The 14,220-nt window shown below is 34.7% G+C and overlaps 1 protein-coding gene across 4 annotated transcripts in view; it reads left to right on the top strand.

The window, feature by feature from the left end:
- The window catches only part of LOC121735861 (atrial natriuretic peptide receptor 1), a 231,816-nt gene that overhangs the window by 118,164 nt on the left and 99,432 nt on the right, over positions 1-14,220 (top strand). For 2 of the 4 annotated variants that reach the window (XM_042126826.1, XM_042126825.1), the window contains exon 1: positions 2,422-2,464. The exons of the other annotated variants lie outside the window; for them this stretch is intronic. The gene's annotated coding sequence lies outside the window, so the exon portion shown is untranslated. Of the gene's footprint in view, positions 1-2,421; positions 2,465-14,220 lie in introns of those variants that run through there. 4 annotated transcript variants of the gene reach the window in all.

The raw sequence follows: 14,220 nt of genomic DNA, 5'->3' as shown, positions 1-14,220 counted from the left end.
ATTTCGTCATCGTTTTTAACGAAAGGGACTTTGGCTGCGGCCTCTGATCTCCCGTTACGTTACGACGACTACGAGAGTCGAGACGATATGAGAGTAATGGATGAGAGTGAGGTAACCTTACGTTCTGCGCATTATAATATATTCACCCCTAAACCAGGCTAGCTATAATAGATAGCCTGGTTTTAATGTAACCGGTCACTGTCACCGAAACCGGCGTGGGAGGTAAATATATCGACTGTAAATACTTCAAAAGTTAGCTATACTTATATTATTGCAAAAACTAATGTCAGAGTTTAGATTATTTAATATACCTGTTGATCCTGGCGACACAGGAGATACAGTGGTGCGAATGTGTGGTGAGCCAAAGCTGGTTTAAAAAAATAAATTATTATACAGGGTGTAACAAAACTAAGTGATGATACTTTAGGGTGTGTGTGTGTCCCTTATATGGAAAGCGCTGAAAGAGCTATTTTTTGGTGTTTTGTATGGGCAAGCACACAATTTCACAGCAAACTCTATACAGGGGAATCATTCATACCCTAAAATATTATCACTTAGTTTTGTTACACTATGTATAAGGTATTAATGACTGTTTTAAACCAAACATACGTGGGAGAGCCATGCTTCGGCACGAATGGGCGGGCTCGACCGGAGAAATACCACGTTCTCACAGAAAACCGGCGTGAAACAGCGCTTGCGCTGTGTTTCGCTGAGTGAGTGAGTTTACCGGAGGCCCAATTTCCTTTCCTATCCTCCCCTATTCCTTTCCCTTCTCATCCCTACCCTCCCCTATTACCCTATTCCCTCTTAAAAGGCCGGCAACGCACCTGCAGCTCTTCTGATGCTGCGAGTGTCCATGGGCGACGGAAGTTGCTTTCCATCAGGTGACCCCTTTGCTCGTTTGCCCCCTTCTTTCATAAAAAAAAAAAAAAAAAAACACCAAATCTTTGGAAACCATGTCAATATATTTTTTTTCATTTTCGAATAACCTTACTCTACATGTATAAAGCTCTAAAGATCGCCCTAGGTGGTCCTTTTGTTTATAAACATCACCCTCAGAGAATATAGTAACTTATTTTTAGACACCAAGGCCTATCTAAATATTGTCATATACTTGGCGACATGCTTAAAAAATATACTAATATTATAAAACCGTAAGTGTGTATATGTCGGACTTTCATGAACCTATGAAATCGGCACTATTACACGTTGAGTTCTAGAAAGCAGCTGTAATGAATGAGATTTATTTTAAGACGAAAAAATATTATATATTGTTCTACAAGATTTAGAGTACTACATCTTTTTATTATAATTTATTACAGAAAACTATAGTAATTTATTCAATTATTTTCAAAATATTTACTATGAATTTATCAAATATATGTAGCAGTACTTTACATCTTTACTTCTATAATACCCCTTCCATATTTTATTTGGTAATATGAACAATTAAGTTTGTTGGCACGAAATGAATATATCTGCCGACTGGCAGCTAGAAAAGCATAGAAAGCTTATCTAAAAATATATACCTTCTCTGCGATGTTATCAAATATGTACATAAAGGTGCCCATAGACGGGACAATTTGTCGTTTCGATCGATCGTCAAGAAAATCGTCCAATCGATCTTTTGAACGTAAAATCGTTTGCGATATTGCTACACACGTACAATTTGTCGTTCGATTTTAACATCTAGGAGATAAATCGTTACGATAATTGTCCCGTGTATGGCCACCTTTAAGGAGATGTTTAGAAACCACATTATTCTTCAAATGTCAAACATTTGCATCACTATAAAATAAAATGTCAGCGCAAATAAAATGTGTTCTATTTTAAAACTATAATATAGACCGGTTTTGTAGGAAATCGTAAAACGTGTAGCATATGACTTAGAAATCTATTGAAAATAAAATATAGTTTCTAGTCATAAGTAACTTTTAGCAAGTGTTTCTTCGCTTAACTTAAAAAATAAATTTTACTAGCTGATACCTTAAAAATTATTTTGCTATATGTAAACATTTACATATTATAATATATAATATATTATGCATGTTTTCACATACATAAAACTTCCTCTAAAATCACTCCATTAAAAAACCGCACCGAAATCCGTTGCGTACTTAAAACTTTAAGTAAAAGGAATAACGGAAAGCGACTTTGTTTTAATACTATGTGGTAACTACATTACAAAATCTGCAACCTTACACGAATAATGACCAGACATAGTCTGCCTTCATAATTAAAATATTTTTCAGTCAGCCAATAGGAGGCTTCATTCGAATTTTATTTAGTTGTCTGTCAGTCGCGGGGGCGAAAGGCCGTTTCGTTGGTGCTGTGTTGACGCAAACTCTTTCGCTTTAAACTTAGTAGAAAAGTGTAGTGTAAAAAAAAAAAATTGTGTGTTGTGTGTATACAAAATAAACAGCTAAAAAGCGACAATATACATGGATAAAACGGATTAAAAAGGGTTTGGTTTGAAACGTGAAACTTATTAAAAATGCGAAAAAGGCAAAAAAAAAACAATTTATTAAATTGAAGTTTTTGCATTTTTATTTTTTGTAATTCAATATCAGTTTAGTGCCTGTGTAAACGATTAATTTTAAAATAATATGACCTTCCGCGTTTCTTGCAGTAATATAAAACTTAAGATTGTATTTCGCAGACAATTTAAATTTAGTAATAATTCATTATACTCGTAATTCATTCGGTATTCATACTGATTTATGCATATTTTATAAAAGTAAAAATATTAATATTATGTCTGTCTATAGCCCTTTTTTCGTGCTCAACTTTTGAGACCATTTTAAAATCGTTTCAAAAGTTTAAGCTTGAGGAAAACTTAAACTTTTGAAACGATTTTAAAATGGTCCCAAAAATTGAGCCCGAAAAAAATTACAATTTCGCACATCATAATAAATGTAACGTCTAGTTTAATACACGAACTAAATTATTATAGTGCCATTGTAGTACCATGCATCCATATTTTAATTATTTTATCCAAAAAATACGAGCGTAATTTTGTGAGTCGTGAGTCGCAGAATTTCTGCCGCGTAAAATATATCTTTTCATACAAATCATTACGCTAGTGTGAATCAAACAGGACCTTTGTATAATACTGAATGCAGCAGCATGCATTTCGCCAGCCGAAATTCTGCGACTTACTTACATACTTACAATTACTCACAAATTACGATCCCTTAAGCGTTAAATAGGCTAGACAATACAATCACAAAGACATACAATTAACTGTGAATTTTAAATCATAATAATATTATTTTATTTATTTTGTAATATCCAACGCCGCGCCTGCGCATCCTGGGGATCAGACTTTAGACGGGCTTAGGCTCGTATTTAGAACTAGACGGTCCGCGCGGCTACTTTCGCGTAAATAAGGAATTCCGCAAGAACCGTACATTTTTCCGCATAAAGTAGCATATGCGTGGTCTACTCTTTTATTGCTCCAAAATACATAAGGATTAAAGATTTGTCTAGAAGTTCGTGAGATTAGTGCATTGAAACAATTTAACTTTTCATCTTTATATTTTAAATGTATAATATTAAGGTTGGGTTGCACCAGAGGCGTGGTTAAAGTTATGGTTATAGTTAAGGTCAATTTAACCTTAACTTTGCCCGGAGAAATTGATAGATGACAGCAACAAGGTTATAAATTAACGTGGGCGGGGGCGCTGCTGGTAAAGGAGAACTGTCAAAAATGGCGTTTTTGTATGATGACAGCGACGTGCACTTAAAACTTTGTCGAGTTATGGTCAAATATGGCGTCTTGATGGCGTCCATTTTTAACTTTAACCAAAGATTTGACATTTTGCACTGTAGTTAAAGTTATAGTTAAAGTTACAGTTATAGTTAAATAGTTGGTGCAACCCAGTCTTAGTAAATAATACAAATAATTATCAAAATGTTTTTGGAAATTTAGAATTTCTGGACTTTTTCTTACGCTGATCTTTAAAATAATTTTCAAGATTCTATTAACATATTAATTATTATTTTATATAGAATAATCTGTAGCTAAAATTACTACAAGAATAACTTTAAATTTAAATAATAATAATTGCTTACACTGAAAAATATAATAACGCATTGCATACCGTGATATTGAAATGACTTTGGTGTGTTAATTTTATTCATGAGAACTGCAGTTTCTTTGCGGATTTTTGAACAAATAAAAAATTTAATTATCCAAAAAATTTTGTAGGTACACATGTACATTATATTAGTTAAACTTGACAATCGACATACGTACAAAACTTTATGATTTTGCACTATTTTTAAGCAATAAGGGTAATCCTAAATATTGCTTAAATTAAAGAAAGTTTTCTTTAATTTAAGCAATATTTAGGATTACCACTAAATCAAAATAGATTCATCGGTAACGACTAACGACCTTTGATGCCAAGAATCAAAAACACGGACACTCAGTCCCTACATTTTATGTCAGGGCTTAAAAAGAAAGTTTATTAAAAAACTAGCTGTCCCGGTGAACTTCGTGGAAGGCTTTAAAACCTTCCTTGGACTTCTACGAATTTTTTAAGACTAAAATCAGCCCAATCCGTTCAGCCGCTTTCGAGTTATAGCGTTACTAACACAATTGAAAATCCATTTTTATATATATATAGATATACACTGAGAAAATGCATTTATATTTTGTCAGATATGACGTGATTTTGTTAACACCTCAAATAAAAAAAAATATAGGTTTTAAACAACGCTTCTCTATTGATATTCTATTTTCAAAATATTGACTTAATTTTTTTTTGGACATAAAATTTCCTACGACAGTCTCAGATTAATAAATCCAAAATATATGATGACAGACTGGCTATAATATAATTATTGTCAACATGACGTATCTAAAATTAATTACAAAAAATTATCTTTTTTCAATTTGACAACAGACTTCAACCATAAATAAAAGAGTACAATTCGTGTGTACATGCTTGTCAATCAAAATCTCCTAGTGTATGTGTTGTAGTGTGTGTAATGTTTTATTTGTTAAAAAAATGTATGATAAAAGCATAATTTCAAAATAATATTAGCTCGACGCACTCCTTCACCATATTATATAAACTATAACTGTGCAAAATTTCAATCACCTACGTTTTCGCATTTTTCGTCAAAAAGGATCCAAAGTTTTTCGCTCGCGTATTAATATTATATTATAGATGAAAGAAAATTAAATTTAGCTAGATCTCTATCAATATAACACACCACAGAAATTAAGTCACTTAAGCCAAAAGAAATAATATATTACTATTAATATAATATATTTTAATATACAGGGTGTAACAAAAATAAGTGATAATACTTTAGGGTGTGTACGTGTTCCTTGTAGAGAGTTCACTGTGAAAGTAGCAGCGCTGAAAGACTAAAAAAAATTTTCACTTTTCTATGGGGAAACTCGTGACGCTCGGGCCCTTGCCCATACAAAAGTGAAAAATAAATTTTCGTCTTTCAGCGCTGCTACTTTCACAGTGAACTCTCTACAAGGAACACGTACACACCCTAAAGTATTATCACTTATTTTTGTTACACACTGTATACTTAATTTTTTTTAAGCAATGAGGGCTATATTATCTCATAATAGCGCTTTATTTAAAGTTTTTCCTTTAACCAATTCGTCGCAGGCGTGTATTAATAGGACCTCTCAATGAAAATATTATCTTAATTTCATAATAGTTATCAAATTCTCAAGGCCTTGGTTAGCGCCCCTTATACATAAATAATCTTTTTAAAGTGAATTATTCAAACTTGTATTGAATCTGCACCGGCTAATTTTCTTGAATTCGACCAAAACAATTTAGGATAAATACAAAAACATGTTAAAAACGTACACCGCTAAATATTACATTTTTAGTAACTTTGTAAAGGCGCAAATTACTACGGAAAATCGTGCGTTTTCCAGAAACTTTCTGCTGCGCACTGTAAAACTCTGGAATGAACTGTCACCAGTAGTATTTCCGGACCAATACGAACTGTAAACCTTCAAGGAGAGAGCGTATTCCCTCTTAAAAGGCCGGCAACGCACCTGCAGCTCTTCTGATGTTGCGAGTGATCATAACGACTGTTATTATAGTTGCTTTCCATCAGGTGAATCGTTTGCACGTTTGCCCCCTTATTTAATAAAAAAACAATTCTGCCACGTCTTTATCTAAATTTAGCGATTTAAGCGTATAGGCATAGTAAAAGGAGGGGAAGTAAGTTATCTTCATACAAAGGCACCGCGCGCGGCTTGTATGTGTGCGCCATAGTATCAATGCGTCGCCACGCACGGCGCTAGGGTTGTTGAGGAAGTGATTATGAGGAAGAGGAGGAGGAAGAGGAATTTTCACGCGTAAATTTAGAGGATGCCGATGAGGAAGAGGATATTTTTTGAGGAAGAGTCAATAGTAAAAACTCAATAAAACAGTGGCACGATACAAAAGCTATCCTAATATCACAGCTGTTAATCTATCAATAGAACCTAATTATGAGTATCACAGATTATAATATTGCTATTTCTCTTATAAACTACACCTACGATCGTCCTGCAAAAAGCTAGGAAGATGTCCCGCTTTTTTGAGTGTGGGGTTACAAAAAGTAGGCAGTCAGGTAGAGCTCTGTAAACAGAAAACCAACACAGAACAGCGCTTGCGCTGTGTTTCGCCGAGTGAGTGAGTTTACCGGAGGCCCAATCCCCTAACCCCTACCCTATTCCCTTCCCTACCCTCAACTATTCCCTTCCCTACCCTCCCCTATTACCCTATTCCCTCTTAAAAGGTCGGCAACGCACTTGCAGCTCTTCTGATGCTGCGAGTGTCCATGGGCGATGGAAGTTGCTTTCCATCAGGTGACCCGTTTGCTCGTTTGCCCCTTATTTCATAAAAAAAAAAAAAAAAACTAGTCTCTAAAGCATATTTTTATTATCATTTTACTTGATTACCAGGTGAACTTCGTATCACTTACCTCCTAATAATATAAAACCTTCCCTGGATTTCCACTATTCAAGACTAAAATTAGCCGAATCGGTTTAGCATTTCTCGAGTTCTAGCCAGACTACCAAAATTGTAAATTCATTTTTTTCAAACTCCATTTTAAAAAGGTAGCGGAATTGAAAATGTAGGGGTTGAATTTGACATTGTTTTAAAAATAGTTGAAGAGATCGTTCAGTCGTTTTAGGAGATAACTCAGATTATTTTTCCGACCCAAATATCGACCAATAGAATTGCACCATTCGACGTCACGTGGTACAACCTACATGGTATTATACTGATAATTTTTTGAAAATTTTCTCTGGTAGTTGCTATATATAAAAAACAAATTCTAATTCTATTGGCCGACATTTGGGACGGAAAAATAATCCCCCGAATACCACACGAGCTTCAAAATTATCTGGCATTTCCCGATAGGTTCGTTGCAAACAAATGAAGGAGTCAAGTTTTTCAGGTTAAAAAATCACGAGCGCGAAGCGCGAGTGATTTTTCCTGAAAAATCACTGCTCTTGTTGTATTATAAGTGATAATATTACTATCTGTTTCGGGTAAGTCTGCTAATAAATTAAAATTGACTGGTGTTTTTATAATCATGCTTCTTGTTAATTATTCGACGATAACCTTGGAAATACGAGTTATTTGCATACAAACATATTTCTTAATCGTTTGGTTGGGCGAATTTTTGATGTAAGTAATGCTATATTTTGATTCTTTCATTATTTTTAACATTGTTTAAAAGGGAACGCTAACATTGTTTTCCATACAAACGTATTCCCCAATTTACTCCCTGGACAATGCGTCTAAACAAATTATTTTTCTATACAATATTGGGATCTGTTAAAGCTATGCCTCTACGTTTGATATTTCTAAATTTACTAATAAATAAAATAATATGACCCTTCAAAAATCGCAAAAAATGACTGCCCTGTACCCCGCCAATCTACCGACCATAAAACAAATTTGAAAGATCTTTAAGATAAAATTAAAACGTAGAGGCATAAACTCACTCTTCCTGAATATATTTAAAAAAAAACATAATAATTAGATAGGCTCTATTTTGAAGGAGGAATCAGAGGACTACGTTACCTCGATTTACTGTATCTGTCTCTATCACAATACACGTGTCGGCGCAGGGTGAAACGTGATGGCAATAGTTTCTTCGTTTAAATTCTACTGCACCCGCGTTCCCTCTTAATAAGAACGGTGCTATACTGTGCTATACTACTTCTACTAGCTCTATATGGATCAGTTTTATGGTCGGAAATAAACTGATATTATTAATATTATTATTATTATACAAAAGTCTAGGATTAATTAATAAGCGTCCGCGCAAATGAGCGGTTTGGCCGCTACATCGCGAGATCACATTAAGCTCTTTGTAACGATCACGCGGTGTAGCAGTCAAACCGCTCGTTTGCGCGGACGCATGTAAATCATACCTTACATTTTGATATTTTCGGCACTGACAGAAATCACAAAATTATAAATACAATTTTTAAACTGCAGATATTATTTAAAAACAAATAATTTTATACACCTACCCAAAATAGCTCTTCTCGTAATGGCATTTTTGACTATATTTAGATGAATTACGTTGTTAGATTAAAATAATTCAGATTAACTTAGTTTTTGTAATGTTAACAGCGTAAATATAAATATTTAATGAGCATGAAACGACAATGAAATTACCGAAATAGGAACAGAGACTACTGTTGGTAACAAAATAATTTATTAGTCTCAAGTCTCAACTCACACTGGGGCAGAGTCGTAGCGTCGTCAGGTTTTTTTGCCAAACAAATTTTTTTTTTTTATGAAATAAGGGGGCAAACGAGCAAATGGGTCACTTGATGGAAAGCAACTTCCGTTGCCCATGGACACTCGCAGCATCAGAAGAGCTGCAGGTGCGTTGCCGGCCTTTTAATAGGGAATAGGGTAATAGGGGAGGGTAGGGATGGGAAGGGAAGGGAATAGGGAGGGTAGGGAAGGGAATAGGGTAGGGGATTAGGCCTCCGGTAAACTCACTCACTCAGCGAAACACAGCGCAAGCGCTGTTTCAAGCCGGTTTTCTGTGAGAACGTGGTATTTCTCCGGTCGAGCCGGCCCATTCGTGCCGAAGCATGGCTCTCCCACGTATATTATTCACCTCTATAACTTGGAAGCGTCGATAAGTGAGTGCGCGCGTGCACGCACGCTCCTACATTTTTGTAGCTGTTTGTACTTAAAATAATATTACAATAGAGATGAATATGCTGCACGCAGAAAACGTGACGCGTTGCAACGCTCCGACTCTCACCCAGTGTGAGTCGACCCTTACACGGTGCAAAGCTAGATTACGAGTTATAACTTATACTGTATACAAAAATAGAAATCTGTTCTACTTCTTTGACCACGTGGATCACAAAGGTTGAAAAATTACCGAAAAAAACAAAACTACATTATAAAATGTAGCTTTGTTTTTTTGGAACTGTTTTATGCAGACGATAATTGTTTTACATTAGTTCCACGGTACACCGCGACTTTTGCCTGAATATTTTATTTAATTGTAAAATATTTCCATTAAGGACGTTATCACATTTTTTCACAAAAATCAGCGATTTTCAGGTACCATTTTAAAGATTAAGGAGTCACACTGCAAGGATATTTTGGTTTCAAATGAAAAATAATATATATTCATCTCCACGTCTATACTTACTACAAAAATTTTATACCCGCATACAAAATTTTCACAACAAATTCATTTTAACCATCACAATAATCGCAAAATGTTTAAAAAATGGGGTTTGATTAGGTACCATTATAGCTAAATACACTGAACTAAGGAAAATAAATATACAAAAAAATTGTTGCTTATTTAGTCCCCTATACGAAGAGCTAAATATTTTATATAAAATTAAATAACATTTCCATTTATAAGAAAAATAAGAAACGCTCTCAAATTTCTTCATACATTTCTGTCCAATCAAGAAAGCGGCGAGCGTCGTAACCGCCACTGTACAAGGCGCGCTGATATTGAATGTTATTTTAATGTCCTTAACGTCGATATTCGTACTGACCTGCTAATTTGTGACATAATTTTTGTGATAGCGTCCTTAACAGATATGCCGAATATCAATTTATATAAAAAGGAATTTTGAATTCTCGCTGAAATTCGAGAACGACGGAACCGATTTGGCTAATTTTAGTCTTAAAAATATATTCGTAGAAGTATAGGGAAGGTTCATGAAAGGAGGGATGTGATACTTGTCACCGGGTCATTACTCATTAGATGTTGTAAATTAAAATTCACCAACATTTTGCAGCAACAAAAATTAAATAAATCGTTTATTTATTCATATCCATAAATTACACTACGTATTTAAAAACTAATGGTTTAAATATTGAATTAATTAAGTACCTATCTAATTATTATTGTTACTTGTGGGAGATCTGGGGGTTGAGCCAAAATCGTTTCGTTTTCGCTTCGTTATAGAATCGCCGATGGAAATGTATGGAATTGACATAGGCGTTAGTTAATATGACGTTGACGTTCGACTCGTCTAATGTCAATTCCATACATTTTGATCGGCGATTCTATAACGAAGAGAAAACGAAAACGTTTCGGCTAAATGGCCCTGCCCCCTAGACAAGCGGCAAGCGATTATCGTAAACGCTAACGTCACAAAATGTACCGTATGCGATTTGACATAATATTATTGAGTCTAAACTAGGCCAAGCCAGAAGCCTGTAATATAGAAAAGCCTAGCAAAACATACCTCCAAGTAGGGTTGTCAGGCGTCGGGATAAAGCCGGACAGAGTCAGGCTTTTTGGTTGCGTGTCCGGTCAAAATTAGAGTGAGTCCGGCTTTGTAGAGCTCTGAATCTATAATTTTATATGAAAATGCTACTAATTTTAGACGGTTTGACATTTAATAAGATGTTGAATCTATTAGATATTAAATCGTTTAAATAAAACTGAAAATATGTACACGCGCTGCCAAACGTATTGCTTTAGCCTTTATAGAGAATTTAGGTTACACACTGAAAGTTTCCGACTTTTTTACCAATATGTCCGGCTAAGCTGACTGCTTTGTCCGGCTTTATGGTTTAGCGACCTGGCAAACCTACCTCCAAGTTTACACGAGTAACAAAAGTTCCAGTATTCTTATAACTATCGCTTGTTATGAGTTGTAATGAATCAAAACATACAATTAAGGCGGGGGGATTAATCTCAATCAAAAACGATAACCTTGCACACAACCAAAGACCAAGCGTATACGCATTGCAATAAGATACATTTTAGCTTAGCATAAAACTCTAACTACTAGGGCGGATCTTCTCTATTTTTGTTGTGTTGATGTTTTTTTTTAATATCTTTGGAAATAAATATTAAGAAACAAAATTGTTCGGTTAAGGAGATTTTAATATAGATTTAATAACAATTTATTCAAATAAAATGTATAATTATCCTAGTTAATACTTATATTTCGATGAAATAGAGTTTTTTCGGAGGTGAGTTTGTAAATTAATTACAGCCAAATTATTACGTTTTATTAAAATGTTTATGGTTTGAGGGTTTTTTACATATTGTGCTTTATATCTCATATTTTTTAACACTTCGTTATTATATTGGAACTAGGTAAACCGGAAGTCACGGAATAACAAATTGGGGTTTATCCTCGCCTTAAACTAAGATCCTTGGGTTTATTTTTAAAACTACCGCTCTCATGTGCAGCGGCGGAACCGTCAGACTTAAACTTATGTAAATTTTATCGTCAGTTCATTCCATAATAATTTTATGTAAAAGTCTATCTGTAACCCCTTCACGCCCAAGCCACTGAACTGATTTTGCTGGGTTTGGAGTAAGAGTCCAGGGAAAGGACATAGGATACTATTTATCCCTAAAAAAAATAACTGCTCCGGCGTGATTAATACACGTATGTAAGCAGTAAATCATGCCTATTGTACATATTAGTAGTTGATATTGCCTCACCTTGTACACTCTTTAGAATTTACAATATTAGTATGGATTACTAAATTAAAATTCTTGGTTCGTTTTGTTACAATTGTGTTTTCTTTACTTCTTTTACTTTGGTAGTACTAATTAGTGATGCTGCCCTACGCTTAGCATTTTTCTTCGAGGTCCCTTTTCCCTTACCAAATTAAGGCGAAAAACTAAACGGGATGCTTCGGTAATAAATGTTTTAAATGGAGCACTAATTTTGCCGCTTTCTAATTCTATGTTTGTAATTAAAACCGAGATACACGACAAGAAAAATAATATTAGCATTAGTTGGCTCCTACAATGAATACGAGTATCTATGATTTGTTACACGCCCGTTAATAATGGCCGCCCAAAAAGTATGGTTAAAAGCAAATGTAATAAACTTTAATTTTGTAAAGATTTACACGTGGGAGAGCCATGCTTCGGCACGAATAGGTCGGCTCGATCGGAGAAATACCACGTTCTCACAGAAAACCGGCGTGAAATGTGTTTCCATCCCCTGGGCCCAATCCCCTACCCTATTCCCTTTCCTACCCTCCCCTATTCAATTCTCTTCCCTTCCCTTCCCTACCCTCCAGCAGGGGGGGCAGCTGCCCCTGGATCATGTTGACGTCCCTACTAAGTATATTATCTAGTACTTTCATCTATAAAAATAACAAATTTTTGCCATTTGTTTGCAATGCAACTAAAAATTATTATTTTTTTATTCTTTATAAACACCTAGCTTATAAAAATCTGATTTGCCTCCCCCTGGCCCAGAATCTGCGTAATTTGACCCCCCCTGGCCCAGAACCTGGGTAATTTGCCCCCCCTTGGTCCAGAACCTGGGTACGCCCATGCCCTCCCCTATTACCCTATTCCCTCTTAAAAGGCCGGCAACGCACATGCAGCTCTTCTGATGCTGCGAGTGTCCATGGGCGACGGAAGTTGCTTTCCATCAGGTGACCCGTTTGCCCGTTTGCCCCTTTTTTATGAAATAAAAAAAAAAGATTTTGAAGCTTCGTACATTTTCTGCCAAGCTGTGCATTACATTACTTTTAAGTCATTATTGTAACGTTTAATAATTATTATTATTCCGTTTTACAAAAGAAGAAAGACTCAAAAATAAAAAACAGGATAATCTCTTGTACCTATTTAGTTTAAATTTTTTAAAGTTAAAAGAATAATAGCAACACCTTTTATTGGTGTGTTTTTACCCGACTGCCAGGAGGGTTATTTTCTCTTTTATTTTTTAGTAAATGGATTCTAATTCGATTATCGGAAAGTTTGCCTGCAATTTGTAACATTTTGTTCTATTGGCGAAATTTTTTTTTTGTTGTATCTTATTAGATCTCTTAAATACTAATGTAAGTATTTGTCATTTATCCTAAAACATCTTTGAAAACACTGCTAACGAACACGAATTTAGTAATCTGTGCTAGGAGTACCCTATGATATTCTATTGGTAGTTCCTATATTTTACTTCACCTATTGTTATTAGAAACTGAAGAAGGTTCTACTTTTGCGACAATAAATCTTACTTTTACTCAGTCAAGTCTTGAGTCAATGTGTGCGAGATATTATCTTCAGATATTTTGTGCTCGTATTTCGGGTGAGGTTTTTATTGTCTTCTTCTTGTTCTTCTTTTTGTTCGTGTCACAAATAGGAGGTCTTCTTTTTGTTCGTGTCACAAATAGGTTTATTTTCACTCCGGTTAAGAGGGCGACTAACCCAAAAAATCAAACATCGTCGTCTCTTCGCACTCACGCCTGTCTTTAATATGCCAGGTGAAAAAGGACGACGCGGAATCATCGCCAAGTTAGTTTTTTTCTTCATAGCTCGATAAATATACAACATTTTTAAAAATCCACCAGGTTAGTGTCTCAATAATACAATAATTTTATACAATGTGTTAAATTATTAACTTAGTTTAATCCACGGTAATGGTAATATATGAAATAATCGTGAAAATTAGATGCATCTTTTAGATTTTTTCTATTTTCCTAAGACGCTTTAAAAACTTTTACCTAAAAATCTGCTATAGCTCTTTTATGAGACATGATAGGTATTATCATGTTTTCGCTCAGACAAAATTCTTGTAAATATAATGTAGTGTATCTATGTTTAAATATTGAAACAATTCGGGGCTTATTTTCAAGTATAATAATCGGCCAAGTACGAGTCGGACTCGTGCACGAAGGGATCCGTAACGTTATAAAGGAAAAAGGCGAAAAATTGTGTTTTTGTATGGGAATAAAATAAAATTTAAGTGGGGGG

Source organism: Aricia agestis, chromosome 18 (genome assembly GCF_905147365.1).
Source record: "Aricia agestis chromosome 18, ilAriAges1.1, whole genome shotgun sequence".
NCBI classification, from domain to species: domain Eukaryota; kingdom Metazoa; phylum Arthropoda; class Insecta; order Lepidoptera; family Lycaenidae; genus Aricia; species Aricia agestis.
This window is presented reverse-complemented; position numbering and strand designations above follow the sequence as displayed.